This window comes from Loxodonta africana, chromosome 4 (genome assembly GCF_030014295.1).
Source record: "Loxodonta africana isolate mLoxAfr1 chromosome 4, mLoxAfr1.hap2, whole genome shotgun sequence".
In the NCBI taxonomy this organism is placed as follows: Eukaryota; Metazoa; Chordata; class Mammalia; order Proboscidea; family Elephantidae; genus Loxodonta; species Loxodonta africana.
Genome location: NC_087345.1, coordinates 127,990,035 through 128,003,091, shown reverse-complemented (window position 1 = coordinate 128,003,091; position 13,057 = coordinate 127,990,035). Strand labels below are relative to the sequence as shown.

The following is a 13,057-nucleotide window of genomic DNA, read 5'->3' as shown; positions in this document are numbered from 1 at the left end:
ACCTCCACCCCTTCCTGACAAGCCATATTCCACCATCTGGCTTGAGAGCTACCGGCCCACCACCACTCCAGGTCAGCACCACCCTCACCTTCCAGCTCCAGCTGTGACATTTTTTCTTCTTCCTTTTCTGTCTCCTTCCCACCTAACCACCTCCTCTGTAAGCCGCCACCTCTCCCTTCTCACAGGCCCTCAGGTCCACCCCATCCCCATATGCCAGCCTCCACCACACAGCAATTTTTTTAATTTACTTTTATTTATTTATTTTTTTCTCTCTTTCTCCTTTTTCTTTCTCCCTCCACCTAGACTGGTATGCCACTTCCCCCTCCTTTCTGCCAGACCCTGCCATGCTGCCATGGCTAGAGAGGCACCAGGGCACTGGCACACCACTGCCCTGGGTTCAACCCACCCACCCATGCAACCTCCACCTTGCCACCAATTTTTTTTTCCTTTTTTTCCTGTCTTTTCTTTCTCAACATAATAAAGGGCATCTATACAAAACAAACAGCCAGCATCATTCTTAACTGAGAGAGACCGAAACCATTCCCCTTGTGAATGGGAACAAGACAAGGATGCACTTTATCACCACTCCTATTTAACGTTGTGTCGGAAGTCCTAGCTAGAGCAATAAGGCAAGAAAAAGAAATAAAGGGCATTCAAATCGGTAAGGAAGAAATAAACTATCCCTATTCACAGATGATATGATCCTATACATAGAGAAACCTGAAGATTCCACAAGAAAACTACTGGAACTAATAGAAAGATTCAGCAGTGTAGCAAGACACAAGATCAACATACAAAAATCAGTGGGATTCCTATACACCAACAAAGAGAATTTCAAAAAGAAATCAGGAAAACAACACCATTTATTATAGCCCCTAAAAAGATAAAATACATAGAAATAAATCTAACCAGGGACTTAAAAGGCCTATGCAAAGAAAACTACAAAACACTATTGCATGAAACCAAAAGAGACTTACATAAATGGAAAAACATACCATCCTCATGGATAGGTAGATGCAACATTGTAAAAACGTAATTCCACTTCAAGAGATCTACAGATATAATCCAATCTTGATCCAAATACCAACAGCATTCTCTAACAAGATTGAAAAACTAATCATCAACTTTATATGGAAAAGAAAGAGTCCCCAGATAAGAAAAGCATTATTGAAGAAAAAGAACAAAGTAGGGGGCCTCACACTACCTGATGTCACAACTTACCATATGGACAGGGTAATCAAAACAGCCTGTACTGGTATAACGATAGACACACACACCAATGGAACAGAATCGAGAACCCAGAGGTAAACCCATACATCTACGGTCGGCTGACTTTGATAAAGGAACAAAGTACATTAAATGGAGAAAAGACAGTCTTTTTAAAAAACGGTGTTGGCAAAACTGGATATCCATCTGTAAAAAAAAAGAAACAGAACCCACACCTCACACCATACACAAAAACTAACTCAAAATGGATCAAAGACCTAAATATAAACCCTAAAAAGATAAAGACCTTGCAAAAAAAATAGGGAAAATTTTAGGGGCCCTAATAAGTGGCATAAATACAATACAAACCATAACTAACAACGCACAAACATCAGAAGATAAACTAAATAACTGGGAGCTCCTAAGCATTAAACACTTATGCTCATCAAAAGACTTTACCAAAAGAGTAAAAAGAGAACCTACAGACTGTGGGGAAAAAAAAAATTGGCTACAACATATTCAACAAGCATCTAATCTCTAAAATCTATATAATACGTCAATACTTGAGTAACAAAAAGACAAACAAGCCAATTTAAAAAGGGCAGAGACTAATGGGCCACAACTACCATAGCTTCCGTAAGACTGAGTCTAGCACAACTAGATGGTGCCCAGCTACCATCAACAACTGCTCTCATAGGGATCACAATAGAGGGTCCCAGACAGAGCTGGAGAAAAGTGTAGAACAAAATTCTAACTCACACACACACACACACACACACACACACACAAACCAGACTTACTGGTCTGAGGGAAGCTAGAGAAACCTCCAGAGTATGGCCCCAGGACACCCATTTAACTCAGTACTGAAGTCACTCCTGAGGCTCACCATTCAGCCAAAGATTAGACAGACCCATAAAACAAACAATAATACACATAGTTCAGCCTCCTATACAAGACTAAATGGGCACAGCAGCCCAGGGGCAAGGATGAGAAGGCAGGAGAGGACAAGAAAGCCGGACAAATGAAAATGGGGAACCCAAGTTCGAGAAGGGGTTGGCAGCCAATGTCACAAAGCAATATGTGTATTGTTTAATGAGAAACTAATTTGCTCTGTAAATCTTCATTTAAAGCACAATAATAAAATAAAAAAATATCCCACTTTGGTGAATACCATCTGGGGTCTTAAAAGCTTGCAAGCAGCCATCTAAGACACATCTATTGGTCCCATCCTACTTGAAGGTAAGGAGACTAAAGAAAACCAAAGACACAGGGAAAATATTAGCCCAAAGGATTAAAGGACCACATGCACCAGAGATTCCACCAGCTGGAAACCAGAAGAACTAGATGATGCCTGGCTACCACCAATGACTTCCCTGACAGGGATCACAACAGAGAGTCCCAGATAAAGCAGGAGAGTCACGTAGAACAGAACTCAAATTCATGAAAAAAAAAGACCAGACTTACTGGTGTCACAGAGCCTGGAAAAACCCCTGAGACAAAGGGCCCCAGACACCCTGCTAACTTAGAAATGAAGCCACTCCCAAAGTCACCTTTCAGCCAAAGATTAGACAGGCCTATAAAACAAACAATAACACATGTGAGGAACATATTTCTCAGTTGAATCAAGTATATGAGACCAAAAGGGTAACACCTATCCAAAAGCAAAGATGAGATGGTAGGAAAGGACAGGAAACCAAGATGAATGGACACGGGGAACCTGGGGTGTAAAGGGAAAGGGGAAGTGCTGACACATTGTGGGGACTGCAACCAACATCACAAAACAATTTATGTACACATTTTTGAATGAAAAACTAATTTGTGCTGTGAACTTTCATCTAAAACACAATAAATTTTTTTAATGTAAAAAAATAAACACGGAGTAGAGATTTCAAGAAAATAAATAAATAAACCAGAGCTCTGATCCCACCAAGGACTTCCTGATTATGGATTCATCATTAGATCATGCTTAAAAATGGAACATGCGTTAGGAAAAGAAAGATAAGGAGTAAAATCAAGGGTCATGAGGTGCTATGGGAGGTTCTTGGACTTTGGAGATGCAAACATAGCAGGCTCAACTCCGAGTGTCAGAAAGTCATACCATGCCTACATTGTAAATGTAGTAACGCTCGCCCCCATCCCATGCCACTTGGGTCACACTTTCCTGCTAAAAATAAAAACAAAACCAGAATCCTGCTTTTGATTTTTTATGTTCCCTGACAAGCACACTATATTCTACAAGTATCATAGAACTCTAAACACGTAGAACAAAGAGAGCCCTTTGAAAGCAACAACAATAAAAAATCCTCCATAATTTACAGATAGGGAAACTGAGGCAGTGTTTAGGTACCTTAAGCTAAGACAAAAATTATGTGTCTCAATTCTCCATTTGGTGCTCATTCCACTACAGTTTCCCACCACTCATAAGCCTGACCAGATATTTGGTCTCTATTTTATTCAGTTAAGTTTTATAGGGATGAGAAGGGAGGGAAAGATCCCAGTTCTTGAAATTTATAATGTGTGTATACTTTCACGGTTTCTTCTCTTTGCCAGACCTTTGGGATGTACATGTGTCTGAACTTAACCTCTGGAAATCTCTACCCCATAGAAGCCCACGGTTGAAGGCCGGAAATTTTACATTCCATTTCTCTTTTCATTGCTGGTACTACAGGGCTTTAAGAATATTCTAGTGAATATTCTTTTCCTTTCTTCCTCCTTCACCAGAACTCATTCTGCCTCATGCTAAGAAATCAGCCCCAAGGAACGCTAAAAGAGAGCAGGCACTGAGAAAGACTTACGAGGAAGGACCACAGAGACAGGAAGCAGAACAGCCACACGATTTCAAACCAAACTGCCTGGATTTGTGGGCTCAGGTTATAAATTTGATGAAAACAGGGTGGTCAAGGTAAATTTTCAACATTCCTTAGCCCCCTCTCGTCCTCCCTTAAACCACCAGCCAAGCCTGCCACTTCTACTTCTCAGATAAGTCTTTTCTTGCTGCTATAGCCTCTAACTGGCCAGTGGCAGACACCTAACCAAAGAAGATATACAGATGGCAAATAAAAAAAAAATAGGCATATGAAAAAATGCGAAACATCATGTCATTAGGGAATTGCAAATTGAAACAACAATGAGATACTACTAAACAACTATTAGAATCGCTAAAATCCAAAACACTGACAACAACACATCCTGGAGAGGATGTGGGCAACAGGAATGCTCATTCATCACTGGTGGGAATGGCACAGCGAATTTGGAAGACAGTCTGACAGCAGCTTATAAAGCTAAATATAGTTTTACCATAGGATCCAGCAAACATCATCCTAGGTATTTACCCAAATGGGTTAAAAAATTATGCCCACACAAAAATCTGCATATGGGGAGGCGGGGCCAAGATGGCTGATTAGGTAGACGCTACCTCGGATCCCTCTTGCAACAAGGACTCGGAAAAACAAGTGAATCGATCACATACATGACAATCTACGAACCCTGAACAACAAACACAGATTTAAAGAGTTGACCTGAGTGACAGAGACGGAGAACGAACAACTACGGGGAAGCAGCGACTGTTTTCGGAGCCTGGAGCCAGCGTCCCAGTCAGGTAACCTTGGCGCCGGGCTTAGGTCTGGGCGCAGGGGAGCTGAACACGACATCTGTGATGGCGCAAACACGGGGCGCAGCCCTAGCCCTCTGAACTGACCCCGGGAGGGGGCCCAGCCAGTCCGCGTGGGCAGCATGGCCAAGCGGCTGGTGGGAGAAGTCCACGGGAGGCAGTGACTGGTTTTGGAGCCGGGAGTGCAGCGTCCCTGCCAGGGAACCTTGGTGCCGGGCTTTGGACTGGGCACAGGGGAGCTGAATGCAGCATCTGGTCAGGGCACAAACGCGGGGCGCAGCCCTACTCCCCTGAACAAACCCCGGGAGGGGGCCCAGCCAGTCCGTGCGGGCGGCGCGGCAACGCGGCTGGCGGGACGAGAAGTCCCCGGGAGGCAGCGACTGATTTTGGAGCTGGTAGTGTAGCTTCCCAGCAGGGGAACCTTGACGCTGGGCTTTGGACTGGCAGCGGAGGATCTGACCACGGCTTCAGCGGGCCAGACCCTCGGGGACAATCTCCACACAGCCAGCACACATAGGCGACATGCCCCTCGGGAATCTCAGATAAAATAGTCATCCCAAGCAAGATAAGCAACTTTGGCTATATTCCGGGGTGCTACTCTCCTGCTTTTCTGAACCCTCCCCTCCCCTTCCCAGGCAGCTTCACTGACATTGGAATTTCCTGAGCCAGAGGGAGAACAGCTCTGGCTCCGCGGCTTTGCTTTTCCTTTTTTTTTTTTTGGTCTTTTCCTAACCCATTCTTCCGGCCTGAGAGAAGCAACCACAAAAAACCCAGGGACCAAAAATCTTTCCCTAATTGGACTAAAAACACAGAACCAGCTCCAGCCAAGCATATATGATCCGAATCTCAGGCTTTCATCCTTACAGGGAACAAGGTGGCTGTTATAATGCAAAGGCAGTTCCGATAGGGATCTGACTGCATTTTTTTTAGCGGATTTACTGGAAAGACAAGTTCCTCAGGTCTGATATCTCTGCTTATTCAACAGAGCCCTAACTGACCCACAACAGGGAACTGAGGGCTGAAGCCCCCCCCAGACCACCTAGCCTCTTGCTTTAGGGGTCTAAGGAGGGTGACACCTACCAATCAGTAGAGGTACTTGCATTGGGGGCCTAAGATACAGCTGCAGTGCCCTCCCACCAAGGTGCGATAGGAATAGAGACACACCTACCTCACTGACACTTGGGGGAAGCCTGTCAGCATCCTGCCCCCCCTGGAATGTGAACCCCAGCTGCTAATAGAATCTGGTGCACACAACTATCACCACTACTTCTCGAGGTGGATAGGTGTTAGGGTGCATCACACACTTGGTGATCCAAAATCAGATTCTACTCAAGAATAGTGAATAGACTCAGGCATATATATCTGGCAACAGCCCAAACCAACTGGTAATAGGTCATAAGCAAGTCAAGGGCTACAACAAAAAAGACAGCACAATCCAGTAGCCCATCCACGTATATTGAAAGAAAACAAAATAAGATAAGACTCAGTGAGCAAATACAGAATAAATCACTACTATATCTTTTTTTTTTATATATATCTTAGTGATGGCTCAGAGACAGCAGTCGATATCAAACCACATAAAGAAGCAGACCAGGACAGCTTCTACAACCACCCAAACAAAAGAACCAAAATCTTTCCCAAATGAACATACAATCCTGGAATTATCAGATACAGAATATAAAAAACTAATTTACAGAATGCTTAAAGACATCAGGGATGACCTCAGAAATGAAATAAGGCAAACTGCAGAAAAAGCCAAGGAACACACTGATAAAACAGTTGAAGAACTCGGAAAGATTATTCAAGAACATAGTGGAAAAATTAATAAGTTGCAAGAATCCATAGAGAGACAGCATTCAGAAATCCAAAAGATTAACAATAAAATTACAGAATTAGACAACTCAATAGGAAGTCAGAGGAGCAGACTCGAGCAATTAGAATGCAGAGTGGGAAATCTGGAGGACCAGGGAATTAACACCAACATAGCTGAAAAAAAATTAGATAAAAGAATTAAAAAAATGAAGAAACCCTAAGAATCATGTGGGACTTTATCAAGAAGGATAACTTGCATGTGATTGGAGTCCCAGAACAAGGAGGGAGGAGACAAAACACAGAGAGAATAGTTGAAGATCTGCTGACAGAAAACTTCCCTGACATCATGAAAGACGAAAGGATATCTATCCAAGATGCTCACCGAACCCCATTTAAGATTGATCCAAAAAGAAAAACACCAAGACATATTATCATCAAACTTGCCAAAACCAAAGATAAACAGAAAATTTTAAAAGCAGCCAGGGAGAAAAGAAAGGTCTCCTTCAAGGGAGAATCAATAAGAATAAGTTCAGACTACTCAGCAGAAACCATGCAGGCAAGAAGGCAATGGGATGGCATATACAGAGCACTGAAGGAGAAAAACTGCCAGCCCAGGATCATATATCCAGCAAAACTCTCTCTGAAATATGAAGGTGAAATTAAGATATTTACAGATAAACACAAATTTAGAGAATTTGCAAAAACCAAACCAAAGCTACAAGAAATACTAAAGGAAATTGTTTGGTCAGAAAACCAATAATATCAGATACCAGCACAACACAAGGTCACAGAACAGAACATCCTGATATCAACTCAAATAAGGAAATCACAAAAACAAATTAAGATTAATTAAAAAAAAAATGCTCATAACAGGGAATCATTGAAGTCAATATGTAAAAGATCACAATAATCTTAAAGAGGGACTAAATAGAGGTGGCATAGAACTGCCATACGGAAAGGGATACAAGGCGATATAGGACAGCACAAGTCAGGTTTTTACTTAGAAAAATAGGGGTAAATATTAAGGTAACCACAAAGAGGTATAACAACTCCATAATTCAAAATGAAAGCCAAGAAAAACATAACGACTCAACAAACATAAAGTCAAATACTATGAAAATGAGGATCTCACAATTTACAAAGAAAAACATCTCAGCACAAAAAAGTAAGTGGAAAAACGAAATTGTCAACAACACACATAAAAAGGCATCAAAATGACAACACTAAACGCTTACTTATCTATAGTTGCGCTGAATGTAAATGGACTAAATGCACCAATAAAGAGATAGAGAGTCTCGGACTGGATAAGGAAACACAATCCGTCTATATGCTGCCTACAAGAGACACACCTTAGACTTAGAGACACAAACAAACTAAAACTCAAAGGAGGGAAAAAAATATATCAAGCAAACAATAAGTGAAAAAGAAGAGGAGTAGCAATATTAATTTCTGACAAAATAGACTTTAAACTTAAATCCACCACAAAGGATAAAGAAGGACACTACATAATGATAATAGGGACAATTGATCGGGAAGATATAACCATATTAAATATTTATGCACCTAATGACAGGGTTGCAAGATACATAAATCAAATTTTAACAGAACTGAAAAGTGAGATAGACACCTCCACAATTATAGTAGGAGACTTCAACACACCACTTTCGGAGAAGGACAGGACATCCAGTAAGAAGCTCAATAGAGACACGGAAGACCTACTTACAACAATCAACCAACTTGACCTCATTGACTTATACAGAACTCTCCACCCAGCTGCTGCAAAGTATACTTCTTTTTCTAGCGCACATGGAACATTCTCTAGAATAGACCACATATTAGGTCATAAAACAAACCTTTGCAGAGTCCAAAACATCGAAGTATTACAAAGCATCTTCTCAGATCACAAGGCAATAAAAGTAGAAATCAATAACAGAAAAACTAGGGAAAAGAAATCAAATACTTGGAAACTGAACAGTACCCTCCTGAAAAAAAGACTGGGTTATAGAAGACATTAAGGAGGGAATAAGGAAATTCATAGAATGCAATGAGAATGAAAATACTTCCTAACAAAACCTCTGGGACACAGCAAAAGCAGTGCTCAGAGGCCAATTTATATCGATAAATGCACACATACAAAAAGAAGAAAGAGCCAAAATCAGAACACTGTCCCTACAACTTGAACAAATAGAAAGTGAGCAACAAAAGAATCCATCAGGCACCAGAAGAAAACAAACAATAAAAATTAAAGCTGAACTAAATGAATTAAAAAAAGAGAGAGAACAGAAAAACAATTGAAAGAATTATCAAAGCCAAAAGCTGGTTCTTTGAAAAAATTAACAAAATGGATAAACCATTGGCTAGACTGACTAAAGAAATACAGGAAAGGAAACAAATAACCCAAATAAGAAATGAGAAGGGCCACATCACAACAGACCCAAATGAAATTAAAAGAATCATATCAGATTATTAAGAAAAATTGTCCTCTAACAAATTTGAAAACCTAGAAGAAATGGATGAATTCCTGGAAAAACACTACCTACCTAAACTAACACAATCAGAAGTAGAACAACTAAATAGACCCATAACAAAAAAAGAGATTGAAACGGTAATCAAAAAACTCCCAACAAAAAAAAGCCCTGGCCCGGACGGCTTCACTGCAGAGTTCTACCAAACTTTCAGAGAAGAGTTAACACCACTACTACTGAAGGTAGTTCAAAGCATAGAAAATGACGGAATACTACCCAACTCATTCTGTGAAGCCACCATCTCCCTGATACCAAAACCAAGTAAAGACACCACAAAAAAAGAAAATTATAGACCTATATCCCTCATGAACATAGATGCAAAAATCCTCAACAAAATTCTAGCCAATAGAATACAACAACATATCAAAAAAATAATTGACCACGATCAAGTGGGATTTATACCAGGTATGGAAGGCTGGTTTAATATCAGAAAACCCATTAATGTAATCCACCATATAAATAAAACAAAACACAAAACCCACATGATCTTATCAATTGATGCAGAAAAGGCATTTGACAAAGTCCAACACCCATTTATGATAAAAACTCTCACCAAAATAGGAATTGAAGGAAAATTCCTCAACATAATAAAGGGCATCTATGCAAAGCCAACAGCCAACATCATTCTAAATGGAGAGAGCCTGAAAGCATTTCCCTTGAGAACGGGAACCAGACAAGGATACCCTTTATCACCGCTCTTATTCAACATTGTGCTAGAAGTCCTAGCCAGAGCAATTAGGCTAGACAAAGAAATAAAGGGGATCCGGATTGGCAAAGAGGAAGTAAAACTATCTCTATTTGCAGATGACATGATCTTATACACAGAAAACCCTAAGGAATCCTCCAGAAAACTACTGAAACTAATAGAAGAGTTTGGAAGTCTCAGGTTATAAGATAAACATACAAAAATCACTTGGATTCCTCTACATCAACAAAAAGAACATCGAAGAGGAAATAACCAAATGAATACCATTCACAGTAGCCCCCAAGAAGATAAAATACTTAGGAATAAATCTCACCGAGGATGTAAAAGACCTATACAAAGAAAACTACAAAGCTCTACTGCAAGAAATTCAAAAGGACATACTTAAGTGGAAAAACATACCTTGCTCATGGATAGGAAGACTTAACATAGTAAAAATGTCTATTCTACCAAAAGCCATCTATACATACCATGCACTTCCGATCCAAATTCCAATGTCATTTTTTAAGGTGATAGAGAAACAAATCACCAACTTCATATGGAAGGGAAAGAAGCCTCGGATAAGCAAAGCATTACTGAAAAAGAAGAAGAAAGTGGGAGGCCTCACTCTACCTGATTTCAGAACCTATTATACAGCCACAGTAGTCAAAACAGCCTGGTACCTGGTACAACAACAGACACATAGACCAGTGGAATAGAATTGAGAACCCAGATATAAATCCATCCACATATGAGCAGCTGATATTTGACAAAGGCCCAGTGTCAGTTAATTGGGGAAAAGATAGTCTTTTTAACAAATGGTGCTGGCATAACTGGATATCCATTTGCAAAAAAATGAAGCAGGACCCATACCTCACACCATGCACAAAAATTAACTCCAAGTGGATCAAAGACCTAAACATAAAGACTAAAACGATAAAGATCATGGAAGAAAAAATAGGGACAACCTTAGGAGCCCTAATACAAGGCATAAACAGAATACAAAACATTACCAAAAATGACGAACAGAAACCAGATAACTGGGAGCTCCTAAAAATCAAACACCTATGCTCATCTAAAGACTTCACCAAAAGAGTAAAAAGACCACCTACAGACTGGGAAAGAATTTTCAGCTATGACATCTCCGACCACCGCCTGATCTCTAAAATCTATATGATTCTGTCAAAACTCAACCACAAAAAGACAAACAACCCAATCAAGAAGTGGGCAAAGGATATGAACACACACTTCACTAAAGAAGATATTTAGGCAGCTAACAGATACATGAGAAAATGCTCTCGATCATTAGCCATTAGAGAAATGTAAATTAAAACTATGATGAGATTCCATCTCACTCCAACAAGGCTGGCATTAATCCAAAAAACACAAAATAATAAATGTTAGAGAGGCTGCGGAGAGATTGGAACTCTTATACACTGCTGGTGGGAATGTAAAATGGTACAACCACTTTGGAAATCTATCTGGCGTTATTTTAAACAGTTAGAAATAGAACTACCATACAACCCAGAAATCCCACTCCTCGGAATATACCCTAGAGAAATAAGAGCCTTCACAAGAACAGATATATGCACACCCATGTTTATTGCAGCTCTGTTTACAATAGCAAAAAGCTGGAAGCAACCAAGGTGTCCATCAACGGATGAATGGTTAAATAAATTGTGGTATATTCACACAATGGAATACTATGCATCGATAAAGAACAGTGACAAATCTCTGAAACATTTCATTACATGAAGGAACCTGGAAGGCATTATGCTGAGCGAAATTAGTCAGAGGCAAAAGGACAAATATTGTATAAGACCACTATTTTAAGATCTTGAGAAATAGTATAAACTGAGAAGAACACATACTTTTGTGGTTACGAGGAGGGGAGGGAGAGAGGGTGGGAGAGGGTTTTTTACTGATTAATTAGTAGCTAAGAATTGCTTTAGGTGAAAGGAAGGACAATACTCAATGCATGGAAGGTCAGCTCAACTGGACTGGACCAAAAGCAAAGAAGTTTCCGGGATAAACTGAATGCTTCAAAGGTCAGCGGAGCAATGGCAGGGGTTTGGGGACCAAGGTTTAAGGGGACTTCTAAGTCAATTGGCAAAATAATTCTACTATGAAAACATTCTGCATCCCACTTTGAAATGTGGCATCTGGGGTCTTAAATGCTAATAAGCAGTCAACTAAGATGTATCAGTTGGTCTCAACCCACATGGAGCAACGGAGAATGAAGAACACCAAGGTCACACGATAACTAAGAGCCCAAGAGACAGAAAGGGCCGCGTGAACCAGAGACCTACATCATCCTGAGACCAGAAGAATTAGTTGGTGCCCGGCCACAACTGATGACTGCCCTCACAGGGAGCACAACAGAGAACCCCTGAGGGAGCAGGAGATCAGTGGGATGCAGACTCCAAATTCTCATAAAAAGACCATACTTAATGGTCTGACTGAGACTAGAGGAATCCCGGCGGTCATGGTCCCCAAACCTTCTCTTGGCCCAGGACAGGAACCATTCCCAAAGACAACTCATCAGACATGAAAGGGACTGGACAGTGGGTAGGAGAGAGATGCTGATGAAGAGTGAGCTAATTATATCAGGTGGACACTTGAGACTGTGTTGGCATCTCCTCTCTGGAGGGGGGATGGGAGGATAGAGAGCGTTGGAAGCTGGCAAAATTGTCACGAAAGGAGAGACTGGAAGGGCTGACTCATTAGGGGGAGAGCAAGTGGGAGTACAGAGTAAGGTGTATATAAACTTATATGTGACAGTCTGACTTGATTTGTAAACGTTCACTTGAAGCTCAATAAAAGTTAATAAAAAAAAAATCTGCATATGGATTTTTGTAGCAGCTTCATTAATGCTTGCCAGAGCTTGGAAGCAACCAAAATGACCTTCAATAGGTGAAGAGATGAACAAACTGTGGTAAACCCATACAACAGAATACTGTTCAGTGATGAAAAGAAATAAGTTATCAAACCACAAACATAGGTTGTTGTTGCTGTTATTAGATGCGACCGAGTCTGATTCTGACTCATGGTGTCCCTATGTACAACAGAATGAAAGACTGCCTGGTCCTGTGCCATCCTCGCAATTGTTGCTATGCTTAAGCTCATTGTTGCAGCCACTGTGTCAATCCATCCCGTTGAGGGTGTTCCTCTTTTCTGTTTGTCCTCTACTTTACCAAGCATGATGTCCTTCTCCAGGGACTG

At 40.8% G+C, this 13,057-nt stretch overlaps 1 protein-coding gene across 1 annotated transcript in view; it reads right to left on the bottom strand.

The window, feature by feature from the left end:
* The window catches only part of STYK1 (serine/threonine/tyrosine kinase 1), an 80,695-nt gene that overhangs the window by 46,533 nt on the left and 21,105 nt on the right, over window positions 1-13,057 (bottom strand). The gene's annotated exons all lie outside the window — the stretch shown is intronic.